This window comes from Hippopotamus amphibius, chromosome 11 (genome assembly GCF_030028045.1).
Source record: "Hippopotamus amphibius kiboko isolate mHipAmp2 chromosome 11, mHipAmp2.hap2, whole genome shotgun sequence".
NCBI classification, from domain to species: Eukaryota; Metazoa; Chordata; class Mammalia; order Artiodactyla; family Hippopotamidae; genus Hippopotamus; species Hippopotamus amphibius.
The window spans coordinates 15,167,292-15,182,783 of record NC_080196.1 but is presented as its reverse complement, the minus strand read 5'-3'; positions in this window follow the sequence as shown (position 1 = coordinate 15,182,783).

The following is a 15,492-nucleotide window of genomic DNA, read 5'->3' as shown; positions in this document are numbered from 1 at the left end:
TAAGACCTGTGTGTGTGTGTGTGTGTGTGTGTGTGTGTGTGTGTGTGTGTACATGCTCTTCTGCAGATGTGGGGTCAGAAAGCAAGGAGAAAGGGGAGAAGGAGGGAGGGAGAAAAGCAAAAACTGACTTCCAGACCCTGGTATTTGAATTACAGCCATCATAGGAGAGGAACAGGGCAATTTCAAGTCTCCACACAGTTTCCACAGGGCCTGAATAAAATATAACGTATAGACAGAAAAGTGTGTACATCTTACGAGTGCAGCTCAATGTGTTTTCACAAGGAGAACGCACCTGGGTGACCAGTACTCAGATCAATACACAGAACCTTCCCAGTCCCCTTCAAGCTCCCTTTTAGTCACAGCCCCTCCCCCAAACGTCACCACTGCCCTCACTTCTGACAGCCTAGATTAGTTTTGCCTGTTTGTGTACTTAAAATAAATGGAATCGCTGGATGCTATTTTAAAGTTGTTTCCAAAACTATTTTGAAGCTTTTCCCCAAATGATGCACTAACTTGGAAAGAGGGAAACCAGTGGTAAATGAAGACATGCTATTGAAATCCACAATAGTTATCCATACAAAGGGCTCCTGGATCCGAAGTGTCTTTAGTTGGAGAGAGTAGTCCAATATGGACCTCTAACTCCTAAAGCACGTTTTGGCTTTAGAAATCTCCTTCCATGTCCTGCTCTACTGAAAATCTGCCTACTCAATTATAAGGAGAAGTAGAATGTGTTTGGGGGTCTCTAAACACTGAGCAGCTGAACTGGTCCCCCTGAGTATACTGTACTGGGGAATTTAACACTCGGTCTTTGCAAAGTCAAATACAAGGAGATAATAAAAGGAATGGGAACCAATCAGTTTTTATTTCAGAAGTATCTTATTTAATTTTTACCGCCATATTTTGAAGTAGACATTATTTTTACAGTTTTATGGTTGAGGAAACTGAGGCTCAGAGAGATTAAATAATTTGCTCAAATCACATAGCTGGAAAATGCCCGAGTCATTTTCCTGCTTTTTAGTCTATATGCCTTTAGCTAAACCAGGATATCTCAGTGACACTTTCTCCCTTTCCCTTTATCAATTATGATTTTGAAAATACAGAGAATATATATATATATTCATTCATTCATTCAACAAACGAGGCACCTCATGTTTCTGAGGTTCTCCTACGATCTGGGCAGCATCCCAGATGTTAGGGAAACAATAGTGAACAAATACATACATGGTTTCCATATTTGTTCATTTTAGAGTTTAGTGGCAGAGACATAAAAATAGAAAAACTATAAAACAAACGTAAATAGAAATTGTGAAAGGTACAAAAAAGATGAGAGATATAGGTGCTAGGAGAAACTGTATTCTTTCCCTACCCTTTGCATCCACAAACCCTGCAGAAGCATTCACACATGTATGCGCATAGATACACACACACACACACACACACTTTCACACCAGGGATTTCAGAGAAATCTTCCTGGAGAACAAATGCTTTTGGGTTGAGTTCTCAAAGATGACTGGGAGTTAACAGGATGAAATAGGAGAAGGAAGAGCATTCCAGATAAAGTGAAGAGCATGTGCAAATGCCCTGAGGTAGGAGGGACACACTGTATTTGTGAGGGGATGAGAAGAACAGTGTGGCTAGAGTGAAGAGAGCAAGGCAGGGCATTCAGGGAAATGGAGGGTAAAGACTGATAGGGACCAGACCACCGGGCTTTGTGAGTCCAGAAAAGAGCCTAAAGCACATCTCACGGTAAGTTTTTACAGAGCGACAAGGAAAAAGGAGCATAAGTTTTCAGCTTCCTTTATCATCTCATATTTTAAAGAATGCTTTGCTATTAAATGTGAAGTCCCTTGGAATTAACATTATTTGTTTTCTTTTGGGAAATGTGTTCATCCCACAGTGCTCTACAGAACCAAATTAAAAATAAACATCTAAACCAAATTAGGCTGCCTAGAAACACTGATAATGAGAGCCAAATTGAAACCAAGTTGAGATGCTGAGTTCGTGTCAGGTTAACATCACTGTGAATCTACTGATAATTTATCATGTTTAGTTTTTAACAAAAAAATGCTTGCTGTGTCCATTAATGAAGAAGGCTTGCATTGCTTGCATTACACGGTGAGGAAGGCAGCATTACCATCCGCAGTGGACCCAGTGCACTGTCATTAAAGGCTTGGTCTCTTGAGGTGGATGCTTTTGTGATTATATAAATTTATTATATTGTTTTGTTCTATTTATTCAATCAACAGAGAGTAACATATAACTACTCTGTTGGAGGTGGTCCTTGCAAATGTTGACATTTAGAAGGAGGTCTCATGCTCAGAAAATATGTGGAACCCTTGCCTGTTTAAGGAAATTGGTACATTCACATTTGACAAATATTTAGTGAGCAACTAGATTACTTATCCTTATAAGAGCTCTGGGATACTGGTCTGAGAGACCAGCTAACTGATTTTGGGTATAGCCGTGACAGGTAGTGGCAGATGCAAAAGAGTCATTTGTAGAGATCTGGTAAGGGAGATGCTTATGCAACCCAATCATTGCTAAGATTTACCTTTGGAAGCTGTGTGATGAAAGTGCCTCCCTTCGTGATGAAGCCACCATCTTAACGCACATGAGCAAACGCACATCCACACGTGTGCAGAGCTGGCTGAGAGGCTGAAATTGGGCAACCTCACAAGTGCACCCAGAGGTAGGTTGAAGTCAAATTCTAGATTCATTTCCTGCCAAAACACCTCCAATCTCCTGGGTAGGAAGCTGAAGATCTGTGTTGTTTTCTTCCTCCTCAGGGTGGGGGTGGTGGGTAGCCTGTGGTGCCTGTGGGCCCCCAACCTCAACAGGAAAAGTATTTTTTATTACTAGCCCTCTAATCATGTATACTTTGCAGTAAACCATTGTCTTTTTGTAAGAAAGACTGATGGTTTTTTCACCTTCCTTGCTTGGCAAAGCATAACCCAGGTATTCATTCCTATTTTCAAGAGACAAATGAAAATCCTAGGGTCATGAGGACACTGCCATCTGCTCAGGCAGTCCCCATAGCATGGTCACCCCAGGGGAACGTAATAGAGGTTGGGGAGGGGCAAGGAAGGTAGCTTATATTTGAGTGTCCTCTACATACCTGGCTTTTTCTGTGCTTGGTCTCATGCAATTCTTACTTCTCAGCAAGGCTGGTATTATTCTCCCATTTTACAATTGGAAAGACTAAGGCTCAGAGAAGCTACATAACTTGCTCAAGGTCTTATTAGCAAAGAGGATCTGGAGCCAGGTCTGCCCAGCCCTGGTCTGGGCTCTTTCCTGGACACGTTGCTATCTCCAGTCACTCTCAGGCAGTGGGAAATCTAGAAATTTCTGTCTCTAAAGCCCCAGTGTGAATGTTTTAGCTTAAGCACAAGAACGTGTCGGGACATCCTTATCTCAAATGTTCCTCCCCACCAAGCCGGTCTGCCCTATCGGCCAGATTGTGGCGGTAAAACCCTGGCTGGGTCACTAGCAACAAAATTAATTTCAATTCCCATTAATTTTAATGTGTGTGTACATATGTCACCCAGTCTTTTCTCCCCTTGGGTGATTTTCAAAACTCTGTTATAGAAACAAACAAAAACAAGGAAGGACAAGCCCAAACAGGTTGAGAATCACTGGGGTACTGATAAAATTAGGTTTTCTTATTGGCAATCTTAATGCTTCCTGCTTCAGCACAGATTTATTTCTCTTTCTTATTTTCTACCTTTTCTGTGGTTGGTATCTCCTTGAGTACCTGAAGACTATTATCATGCCATTTCCTCACTATTTCTTCCCTGGATACAATAATCACTTAATCTTTCCTCCGAGGTTTTCACCACTCTAATCAACGTCAGGAAAGCTCTGTTGATTCATGTAAATCTTCTGGCAGACGATAATCTTTAGATATTTGGCTGCCGTGTGGGAGCTAGCCCTTTCCCATTTGTACTTTTTTCCCTAGGTCCTTTTCCTTACTGCCTCCGAATTTCCTCCCAAATAATCTTAGAAGTTTGAAAACGGTCAGAAATATCCCCAGCAGGGATCTTGCTCATTTCTGGGCTTGAACATGATCCTAACAAGACCTCAGAGGGTCATGAAGGTAAATACACTGAAACCACGCTGGTTTCAGGGCAGCAAGAATGCTGGCGGGGCCATCAGCATCTCTCCTCCTAAGGATATTCACAGAACACGCAACAGCCCCTGTAATAGTGCCTGTTACCCGAGGTGAAGATCTGACATTAATTCCCACCAAGGCAAGTATCGCATGATAGTGAGGACTGTCCATGTGAGGATTCTGATCTCACTTGGGGTTTGGCATTTTGAATAAAGATCATCACATGTGTCACTAGTTACTGACTAGCTGTGTGATTAGTAATATTTAACTGCTCTGGACTTGTTTCTTTATCTATAAAATGGAGATAAGAACACCTACTTAAAGACTTATGAGTATGAAATGAGATATATGATTACTGACCTCCTAGTGGAGTGACCAGTTCTCTAAGCACGCTGCCAAGGGTTGGATCTGCACACTTAGCCCAGCCCCTGGCTTCATGAAGTGTGCAGTCCAGAGAGGATATGACCTAGCACATATGTGGTCTAAGGTGGATGTTTTACATGTGCTTCTAAAATTACATATTACTGTCTGCAAGTTAAACCAACAATAAATTCTGTACAATGACAACGGATAAGGATTCTTCAAAGTATCGACATTGTCAAAAAGTTGTAAATCTGAACATGGTGTATATATTCAGTGTTATTATCCTTTCTGGGCTGACTGAAAGGTTATAGAATGTTCTTATCTCTTGTTTTTAGTATTTTAATGAGTATGATTTCATTCTGGAGATTTGTGGAAAATACTTAGCTTTAGTAAAGTTAAACCATTGAACACATACACACACACACACACACACACATCCCCCAGGAAAAGTAAAAATCACCACAATAACGGCACGGTGTGCCTACCTGCAGCCAGCGATAGCTTATCCAGCGCCTGCTTGGTTCTGTTTCAGAGTGTGAACTCTTCACCAAGTGGTGTGTATTAGCAAAGCAAATGCCCAATGCATTTCCTGTTCTAACCGGATGGAGAGGACCAAGGCCTCATGAAGGATGCTCTGGCTTGAAAGAGCCCAGGCACTACTCATCCTGCTGCTGCCTGGGCCCTTTGGGGTATATGGAGTTGTCTCCCTTGCTGCAGCCAGGAACCAGACAGCTGGAAAACAGGTATTTTATTTCATCTATGATTTATTCGATTCTTCCTGGAAGGCTTGGTTGGGGCTGCTGTGCTTTCCCCCGGTCCTGTTCCACCTATGACTCTCAGAGGGCAGCTTAGGGAATGTTTTATTCTCATTAACTTTATGTGCTGGGCAGAGTTTATATCCTATAAATTCAGCATCAAAGCCTGCTATCAAACAGCTTATGCTTTCTGTTTTCCAAATCTCATTTTTGTTGTTGTTGTCTAAAAACCCTCCATTTTAATGATTTTAGCTTCAATTCATTTTAGATATTTCCATTTTCTTACTCTGCTTCAAATTCCAGCTCTCCCTTCAGAAATCAGATCTTGATTTGGGGAAATAGTTTTGGATACTGCAGACCGATTTTTAGGCAAAAGTGTCTCTTTCATGAGTGGTAGAGATCTGTGTACCTTCTTGTGCATTCCTTATAAAGATACAGGATGTCTCAACTAATAATCTATGAAAGTACATACCATGTTTATATTTGACATCCTCGATGGCATGTAGATTTATAAGAGCATTATGGCAGAGGAAAAATGGTAGTTTTTTTTTCATTTAAAACTTTAATAAAGTAAATAAGTGAATGAATAATGAATAAGTATGCCATTTGTCTCTGTTTAAAAATTAATGAATTGTTTTAGTGACTACTTCTAAATGTATATATCTGATAAATGAACTTTATAAATATTGCATTGATATACGATGAGCTGGATTTCCATAAATATAAGGACATGGTAGTTATCAAAAAACTTTCACTGACTTTGAAAAAAAAACCAGAAAAACAGGAAAGGAGTGTGATTTATTCATTCTCCTTCTACTTGGTATTTATAGGTGCTTCTATCTGATAATCTCAAAGCCCAGCAGGTGGGTCCCTTGTCATTGTGACAGTGCTCTGTGTGACTGTTAGGCCAGAGACACGAAGCAGGGCAGGTGAATCCAGGTCAGCAGGCAGGGGCTCTGGGCACTGCAGACCATTGCTGCTCACTCCTAGCACCAAAACGGAGCAAAAGAAGGTCAATTCAGCTGTCCTCTTCTCTAGGCAATGCCTTTGATCCCACCCCCACCCGCCCAGACTGACCATTCCTTCTTGAGGTCCTTATTACCACAAGGGTAGCACCTGAAACACTTCATTCTACCAACTTCTTACCTGTTCCCTCACTCAACTCGTGGGCTCCCTGATGGCAGGGGTTCCCTCTCCGTCTTTCTCCACCAGGACTAGCACCGCACCTGGCACACAAATCACAATTGTTGAATAAATGCATGTAGTTGCATGAAGTGTTATTCAGGCTTCTGCAGAGAAACAGTCAACAGCAGAGAGAGAGAGAGAGAGAGAGAGAGAGATTGAGAGAGAGACTTGGAATCAGCTCATATGATTGTGAGGCTTGGCAAAGTCCAAAATCTGATGGGAGAGACTGGCAGGCCAGAGATGCAGGAAAGAGTTGCAGTTCATGTCCAAAGGCAGTCAGCTGGCAGAATTCTATCTTGCTTGGGGGAGGCTAGCCTTTGTTCTATTCAAGCCTTCAGCTGATTGCATGTCCACGCTCATTAGGGAGGGCAATCTGCTTTACTCAAAGTCCATGGGTTTAAATGTAAATCTCATTCAAAAACACCCTTGTAGAAACATCTAGAATAATATTTGACCAACTGTCTGAGCACTGTGTCCCAGACAAATTGACACATAAAATTAATCATCACACTTGATTTAACTATAGTTTAATAGGCAATGATTGATTACTTTCTAGGCAACTTTGAAAATATTGCTTCCATTGAGGAAATATTTATCTAGCTGTAATATATTTTACCTAGGCAAACATTCTAGCAAAAGTAACATAAGACTGACAAATTTTAACATCAGGGAAATAATAGATTCCTCTCCTGTTTCTAAAAAAGACATCTTACATAAAATCAGAATTTATGCAAGAAGTGGGGAATTATTTTGGTGTGCTCCATATGACAAAAAGAAAAATTCAGTGTGGTTACTTAGTTTGACATTTTTATTTTTTATTTTTTTGAGCACATACCACATTAATGTAGTTTGATAATTAAATATTATAAAGAATTTAGTGGAAACTCTCATACACATCTCTCTCCCCACACCTGCTTAGTGTCCCATCCTACCCATTATAGGTGGCTTTCCAGATTCGTTTTTAGATATATTTGTAGTTTCTTCATGCAATTATAAGAAAATACAAATATAAATCTATGATTTTATTTTCACCCTTTAAAATTTAACTTTTTAATTTAAAAAAAAATCACTCATACATTAAGATCAGACTATGTAAACTTTAGTCACTAAGTACAATAAATTAAAATTAAAATTTTATTTTAAATTTTAGTTGCCTAAAAAACTCAAGACTGAGGGGAGGAAGAAAATGAAGTGAAGAAAGAGAATGTCTCAGGAAAAATAAAGACAGACTCAAAAAAGGAAAGCCTGAGACCCAGAGACAATGTTAGAGTCTGCAACTGTGTCCATTACAGAGCAAAACAAACAAGAGAAGCCACATTCTGAGAGGAATAAAGCCTTTGTGGACCTTTGTGGACCTTTGTGGACTTTTGGTGACCTTTGTGGATTAATGGCCTCATATTCTGTTGTTCTAAGATAGTACCACAAAATAACTTTAAACAAGCCTGTTGAATTTTTTTCAACATTAGGTATAAATGATACTATTATTCCTTTGGGTACTACTCTTGCAGGCTCTTATGTGGGAAAAAGATTACGCATATTTTTTAGCTCTAGGTAAGGGGCACAGAAGGTAAATACTAACTCACTAAACTGTGGCGTAGGTAGTAAATTCTGTCACTGGAAGAATTCAAGCCCACCTGAAGAGGTCACCTCTTAGATGTTCTGTAGAAGGGATTTCATGATCAGAAGGAAGGATGCAGGGTAGATTCCATCAAGACAGCATTTATTCATTCACCTTGGCTTCTGGTATGAAATATAACACTTAAAACTCAAACACGAAGTGCAAACAACATCATTTTCTAAAGGCCTGTGAGTGAGAATAAATGACTAAGTTTATTGGCTTGATTATTGCTTATGATTACAAATCATTATTTTGTTAATTTTAAGATTCACTTGCATCTATATTTAGCCTTAATATAAATTAAAATATAATAGATTCTGGAAAGGAAAAAAGGAATGTTTGTGACAACTTCATAGAGAAGGCCTGGAAATCATGGGGCCTGTCTTTGAGGTGTAAGGGTCATACCCACGGACAAACCGGCCATGTCCCCTCTGACCAACACCAGATATAAAGCATGGAGCCAACGCGCAGTGGAGCAGGAAACTTTTTTTTGAAAGCTAAGGGAGTCTGTATTGAATACAGTATAGACAACATAAATTCTAGGTTTCAGTTTTGACTGCTTTCATTCCAAAACATGTGATTGTTGGAATTCGTTCAGAACAATTAAACTTTTGGACATAAAAATATGGGTGTAAATTCCAGTTTGTTAAAGTTTCTCAGTGTAAAACCATTTAATGTACTTCCATTGGGAACTTTCAAGTATTTGTTTATGCATATTTGTGTAAGACTCGAGGTAAGTAGAAAGAAGGACAAACATTTGGTGATAAAAAGATGTGAAAGCTATTCTACTTGTGTTTATGAGATTTTAAAAAAATGAATGCATCATGACTACACACATTTATAGAATTAACTCTTCAATACTTGTCATTTGAGAAGGATAACGTCTTGAAAGACTCAGTAGAGTAATTTTTACAAAATTATCCGGATTATGGATTAATGTCTCCTCCAGGTAAGAATTTATCCTCCAGATTTGCTACTTGCAAAGTAAGATGTTTTCTGGAAATCATGCCAGTGAAAAGATAGCAGAGTGCATTTGCCTAAGCAGCTGCCAGAGAAATAAAGAAAAATATTACTTAGTTAAATAGCACAATCATTATCAAAAACATTTCTCAGGTAACTGCAAGGAGAGGTAGCTTTTAACCGTATAGGGGAGACGTGTCTGGCTCTGGGACCAAAGCTTTAGCTCTGTGGGAGAAGAGGAAGGAAGAAGAAGCTGTGGGATTCCATAGCATATGAGCTGTGTGACTTGGAGGCAGTGAGCAGTCCTGGCGTCATCCAAAGTTTCTTGCTTGGGAGGCAGATGAGAGTGCAATGTTGCTCCCTTGGGTGAGGAAGCTGGTTGACAAGAGAGCTCATCTCTGCCTTTGCCAGGTTCTTTTTAGATGGTAATCAGAGCTTTCTATAGCTTTGTAAGTTGGGGGAGTGTAGAGTTGTGGCTCAGGGCAGTCTTTGGAATCAGGCTGACCTAGGTTTGAATTTTTTTCCTGCCACTTACTTATTTTTTTTAATTAATTAATTTATTTTTTATTCATTTTATTTTTGGCTGTGTTGGGTCTTCATTGCTGTGCGTGGGCTTTCTCTAGTTGTGAGCTGGGGCTACTTTTTTGTCACGGTGCTGGGGCTTCTCGTTGTGGTGGCTTTTCTTATTGTGGAGCACAAGCTCTAGGCTCGTGGGCTTCAGTAGTTGTGGCACGTGGGCTCAGTAGTTGTGGTGCACAGGCTTAGTTGCTCTGTGGCGTGTGGGATCTTCCCAGAACAGGGCTCGAACCAGTGTCCCCTGCGTTGGCAGGCAGATTCTTAACCACTGAGCCACCAGGGAAGCCCACCTGCCCCTTATTAACTGTGTGTCTCTGACACTGTATCTGTGTCTTGGGTTTCTTAGCTGAAAGATGGAGATGACAATAGTGCTTACTTCATAGGGAGGTTGTGAGAATGAATGAGATAATATATGTAAAGCATTTAGACAGTGCCTGACCCAAGGCACATGGTAGGTCCTCAGCAAACAGCAAAAGCAACTCATGACACATGTTACACACATAGAGGAAAAACTGTACAAACAAAAATCCAGCTGCAGTCCTTGCGGACAAGAGGAAGAGCAGGGTATCCAGAAACAGAGCTTCCAGGTCAGAAATGATTTATTCCAAGTAAAAACTGTGGAAGAGGCAGAGTGACAAAGAAGTAGCCCTTGAACCCTACTGCCTGAGTTCAAGTTCCTGTTCTATTTATTACTTAACAGATGAGTGGTTGAGACAAGTCACGTTGCCACTAGGTACTACAACCTCTACCTACCTCACTGAGTTGTGAAAATTAAAGATGCCCGTCTCCTGGGTTTTTGTGTATTTAGAATGGAACCTGGCAATAAGTGCTATAGAAGTATTAGTTATTGTTAATTTTATTGGAGTATGTGACACTTCTGCTTCTTCTAAAGTTAAAGAGCATAAATCTCTGGAGGTGCATTAGATATCCTAAGTCCACTCAGAGTTGCGGCCATTAGGTGCATTATGGTGATAACATGGTGATTCTATAAAACATCTCAGGTCAAGATTTTAGGTCTTATCGTGGGTGGACAGCTAGGAATGGTAGAGACAGATAATTGGCACAGTGGAACTGGAAGTGACGTTGGTGATCAATTAGTCCACTGGCTTTCAGTCTATTTTTATGGCACAGATTCAAAGAACCCTAACTAGACAGATAAATAACACTTCTAAGGCTTACTCCTAAGTTAAGTAGAGGTGGGGCCAGAAACCCCACCTGTGCAACATCCCCCTCCCTGACAAGAAGTATTTCTAGACGCATAATGATAGAAATGGTAATAACTAACATTCATTATGTGCGTCCTACTTGCCAAGCATATGCAAATTATATTTTATGTACTAGTTCATCTAACTCACAAATCCTTGTGAAATAGTTACTATTTTCATTTTTCTTGATAGAACACCTAAAACTGCCTTGATATCTTTTTTTTTTGTCTTCCAGAATCTTTTTTTTTTTAAGCTCTTTATTGGAATATAATTGCTTTACACTCTTATACAGCTTTTGAGGTACACCAAAGCGAATCAGCTGTATTTATACATATAACCTCATATTCCCTCCCTCCCATGACTCCCTCCCGGTCTCCCTGTCCTGGGCCCTCTAAGGCATCACCCATCATCGAGTTGATCTCCTTTTGATATACAGCAACTTCCCACTAGCTATCTCTTTTACAGTTGATAGTGTATATATGTCTATGCTACTCTCTCACTTCGTCCCAGTTTCTCCTTCGCCCCCCAGCGCCCCCCCCCAACCCCGTGTCCTCCAGTCCATTCTCTGCCTCTGCATCCTTATTCTTGCCCTGTCACTGGGTTCATCAGTATCATTTTTTTTTTTTTGATTCCATATATATGAGTTAGCATACAGTATTTGTTTTTCTCTTTCTGGCTTCCTTCACTCTGTATGACAGATTCGAGGTCTATCCACCTCATTACCTGTAGCTCCATTTCATTCCTTTTTATGGCTAAGTAATATTCCATTGTATATATGTGTCACATCTTCTTTATCCATTCATCTGTTGATGGGCATTTAGGTTGCTTCCATGTCTTGGCTATTGTAAATAGTGCTGCAATAAACATTATGGTGCATGTTTCTTTTTGGATTGTGGTTTTATCTGGGTATATGCCCAGTAGTGGGATTACTGGATCATATGGTGGTTCTATTTTTAGTTTTTTAAGGACCCTCCAAACTGTTTTCCATAGTGGCTGTACCAACTTACTTTCCCACCAACAGTGCAGGAGGGTTCCCTTTTCTCCACACCCTCTTCAACATTTATTGTTTCTAGATGTTTTGATGATGGCCCTTCTGACTGGTGTGAGGAGATACCTCATTGTGGCTTTGACTGGCATTTCTCTAATGATTAGTGATGTTGAGCATCTTTTCATGTGTTTATTGACCATCTGTATGTCTTAGGAGAAATGTCTAGTTAGGTCTTCCGCCCATTTGTGGATTGGGTTATTTGCTTTTTTGGTATTAAGCTGCATGAGCTGCTTGTATATTTTGGAGGTTAATCCTTTGTCCGTTGGCAAGTATTTTCTCCCATTCTGAGCGTTGTCTTCTTGTCTTGTTTATGGTGTCTTTCACTGTGCAAAAGCCTTTAAGTCTCATTAGGTCCCATTTGTTTATTCTTGATTTTATTTCCATTATCCTAGGAGGTGGGTCAAAAAGGATCTTGCTTTGATGGATGTCATAGAGTGTTCTGCCTATGTTTTCCTCTAGGAGTTTTATAGTGTCTGGCCTCACATGTAGGTCTTTAATCCATTTTGAGTTTATTTTTATGTATGGTGTTAGGAAGTGTTCTAATTTCATTCGTTTACATGTTGCTGTCCAGTTTTCCCAGCACCACTTATTGAAGAGGCTGTCTCTTTTCCACAGTATATTCGTGCCTCCTTTGTCAAGGATAAGGTGCCCATATGTGCTTGGATTTACCTCTGAGTTCTCTACTCTGTTCCATTGATCTACCTTTCTATTTTTGTGCCAGTACCATACTGTCTTGATCACTATGGCCTTGTAGTATAGTGTGAAGTCAGGAAACCTAATTCCACCAACTCCATCTTTCCTTCTCAAGATTGCTTTGGCTACTTGGGGTTTTTTGCATTTCCATACAAATCGTAAGATTTCTTGTTCTAGTTCTGTGAAAAATGCCATTGGTAACTTGATAGGGATTGCATTGAATCTGTAAATTGCTTTGGGTAGTACAGTCATTTTCACAATGTTGATTCTTCCAATTCAAGAACGTGGTATGTCTCTCCATGGGTTTGTATCGTCTTTGATTTCTTTCATCAGTGTCTTACAGTTTTCTGCATACAGGTCTTTTGCCTCCTTAGGCAGGTTTATTCCTAGGTATTTTATTCTTTTTGTTGCAATGGTAAATGGGAGAGTTTCCTTAATTTCTCTTTCTGCTTTTTTGTTGTTAGTGTATAGGAATGCAAGAGATTTCTGTGCATTAATTTTGTATCCTGCTACTTTACTGAATTCATCGATTAGTGCTAGCAGTTTTCCGGTAGAGTCTCTAGGGTTTTCTATGTTTAATATCATGTCATCTGCCAAGAGTGACAATTTTACTTCTTCTTTTCCAATTTGGATTCCTTTTATTTCTTTTTCTTCTCTGATTGCTGTGGCTAACACTTCCAAAACCATGTTGAATAATAATGATGAGAGTGGTCACCCTTGCCTTGTTCCTGTTCTTAGAGGGAATGCTTTCAGTTTTTCACCATTTAGAACAATGTTGGCTGTTGGTTTCTCATATATGGCTTTTATTATGTTGAGGTAATTTCCTTCTATGCCCATTTTCTGGAGAGTTTTTGTCATAAATGGATGTTGAATTTTGTCAAAAGCTTTTTCCACATCTATTGAGATGATCGTATGGTTTTTATCCTTCAATTTGTTGATATGATGTATCACATTGATTGATTTGCATATATTGAAGAACCCTTGCATTCCGGGGAAAAATCCCACTTGATCATGGTGTATGATCTTTTGAATGAACTGTTGGATCCTGTTAGCTAGTATTTTATTGAGCATTTTTGCATCTTTATTCATCAGTGATATTGGCCTGTAATTTTCTTTTTTTGTGACATCTCTGCCTGGTTTTGGTATCAAGGTGATGGTGGCCTCATAGAATGTGGTTGGGAGTATGCCTCCTTCTGCTATATTTTGGAAGAGTTTGAGAAGGATAGGTGTCAACTCTTCTCGAAATGTTTGATAGAATTCACCTGGGAAGCCATCTGGCCCTGGGCTTTTGTTTGTTGGCAGATTTTTAATCACAGTCTCTATTTCTGTACTTGTGATTGGTCTGTTCATATTTTCTATTTCTTCTTGGTTCAGTCTTGGAAGATTGTATTTTTCTAAGAATTTATCCATTTCTTCCAGGTTATCCAATTTATTGGCATATAGTTGCTTGTAGTAGTCTCTCATGAACCTTTGTATTTCTGCGGAGTCAGTTGTTACTTCTCCTTTTTCATTTCTAATTCTGTTTATTTGCATCTTCTCCCCTTTTTTCCTGATGAGTCTGGCTAATGGTTTATCAATTTTGTTTATCTTCTCAAAGAACCAGCTTTTAGTTTCATTGATCTTTGGTATTGTTTCCTTCCTTTCTTTTTCATTTATTTCTGATCTGATCTTTATGGTTTCTTTCCTTCTGCTCACTTGGGGTTTTTTGTTCTTCTTTCTCTAATTGTTTTAGGTGTAAGGTTAGGTTATTTATTCGATATTTTTCTTGTTTCTTGAGGTAGAACTGTATTGCTATAAATTTCCCTCTTAGAACTGCTTTTGCTGCATCCCATAGGTTTTGGGTTGTTGTGTTTTCATTGTCATTTATTTCTAGATTTTTTTTGACTTCCTCTTTGATTTCTTCAGTGATTTCTTGGTTGTTTAATAGTGTATTGTTTAGCCTCCATGTGGTTGTATTTTTTACAGTTTTTTTCCTGTAATTGATATCTAGTCTCATGGCATTGTGGTGAGAGAAAATGCTTGATATGATTTCAATTTTCTTGAATTTACTGAGGCTTGATTGGTGACCCAAAGTGTGATCTATCCTGGAGAATGTTCTGTGTGCACTTGAGAAGAAAGTATATTCTGTAGTTTTTTGATGGAATGTCCTATAAAATATCAATTAAGTCGAGATGGTCTAATGTGTCATTTAAAGCTTGTGTGTCCTTATTCATTTTCTGTTTGGATGATCTGTCCATTGATGTAAGTGGGGTGTTAAAGTCTCCTACTATTATTGTGGCACTGTTGACGTCCCCTTTTATGGCTGTTAGCATTTGCCTTATGCATTGAGGTGCTCCTATGTTGGGTGCATGGATATTTACAATTGTTATATGTTCTTCTTGGATGGATCCCTTGGTCATTATGTAGTGTCCTTCCTTGTCTCTTGTTATATAGTCTTTCTTTAAAGTCTAATTTGTCTGATATGGGTATTGCTACTCCAGCTTTCTTTTGACTTCCATTTGCATGGAATATCTTTGTTCATCCCTTTACTTTCAGTCTATATGAAGTGGGTTTCTTGTAGGCAGCATATGGAAGGGTCTTGTTGTTGTATCCACTCAGCCAGTCTGTGTCTTTTGGTTGGAGCATTTAATCCATTTACATTTAAGGTGATTATTGGCATGTGTGTTCCTATTACCATTTTCTTAATTGTTTGGGGTTTGTTTTTATAGGTCTTTTCCTTCTCTTGTGTTTCCTACTTAGAAAAGTTCCTTTAGCGATTGTTGTAAAGCTGGTCTGGTGGTGCTGAATTCTCTTAACTTTTGCTTGTCTGGAAAGCTTTTGATTTCTCTGTCGAATCTGAACGAGATTCTTGCTGGGTAGAGTATTCTTGGCTGCAGGTTTTTCTCTTTCAGGACTTTCAGTATATCCTGCCATTCCCTTCTGGCCTGCAGAGTTTCTGTAGAAAGGTCAGCTGTTATCCTTATGGGTTTTCCCTTATATGT